We start from the raw sequence: 1,280 nt of genomic DNA on the forward strand, positions 1-1,280 counted from the left end.
TAATTGGAGAAAAGTGTCTCATGTAGACCTTCCTGCTTGTACTTGTGATCCTCAGATCTCAACTTCCTGAATAGCTGAAATTACAGGGGTGAGCCACCAGCAGCTGCTCTCTACCTCTTACCTCGCACCTCGACCCTCCTGAGACACAGAAGAATATGTCTCACCAGGCTCACTTTTTTTCTTTTTTTGCTGTTCATCGGGCTTGAACTCAGGGTCTGGGTATGTTCCTTAGCTTCTTTTGCTCAAGGCTAGCCACAGTGCCACTTTTGGCTTTTTCTGTTTCTGTATTACTGAAGATTCAAACCCAGGGCTTCGTGCATGCTTGGTAACCTCTCTACCGCTAATCCACATACACAGCCCAAGGCTGACTTGTAACCAGAGTTATGAGGGTGGGATTTATTGGCTTACCCCTTTTGGCATAGAAATCGCTGAATATTTCATAACTTTGCCGACATTTTGGACCAGTCTGTTACTCTGCAATGAGGAATGATGAATGAGTGAGAGCCACCAGGCCCTAGATGTCTAGGCTCACATTCTACATAGGGATAGATAATATGTATCCAGAACCTTCAACCACTCCTACAGCCTAGGAAATCTGAGGGCTTGTCCCGGGTTGCCCAAGTTGGGTGGGCTGAGCATGGGCAACCTGCTGAATGCCCATTATCCATACATCATCCATCCATACACAGAGACATGGAGTGATTGCCTCCTTTTGTAGGGGGCAGTTCTGTGTTTGTACCATGAGCCTAGGCACTGTCTCTGAGCTCCTTTTGCTCCAGGGTAGCACTGTGAAACTTGAGCCACAATTTCACTCATTTTTTTTATTTTTATTTATTTTTATTTTTCCGGTGATCTGTTAGAAATAAGAGTGTCACCGACTTTCCTGCCCTTGCTGAATTCAAAATGGCATTCTCTACATTCTCAGCCTCCTGAGGAGCTAAGATTATAGGCAAGAGCCATTGACACCTGGATTTCTTTTCTTCTTGTTTTTCTTTTTTCAGTTGTGACAATCTGAAATCTTCACGGTGTCATTCCAATGGTTTGCATTCGAAGTAAACTACCCAGCCTTGGAGTTCGAATGCTAGGACTGCCACCCACAAATGGAGGGAGATTCTGACAAACTCATTCCTATTCGTATGAATGCTAATGCAATGCTATAAAAGTAATAATTAAATTTGCAGTTGATTCATGATTCTATTTCATAATGCCACACAAATATTATTGGATTTATATCTTCTATTTTAGCACCATGGTTTGATTCCCCTAATGGACAGATTTTA

This window comes from Dipodomys merriami, unplaced genomic scaffold (assembly GCF_024711535.1).
Source record: "Dipodomys merriami isolate MVZ:Mamm:240054 unplaced genomic scaffold, mDipMer1.0.p SCAF_113, whole genome shotgun sequence".
In the NCBI taxonomy this organism is placed as follows: domain Eukaryota; kingdom Metazoa; phylum Chordata; class Mammalia; order Rodentia; family Heteromyidae; genus Dipodomys; species Dipodomys merriami.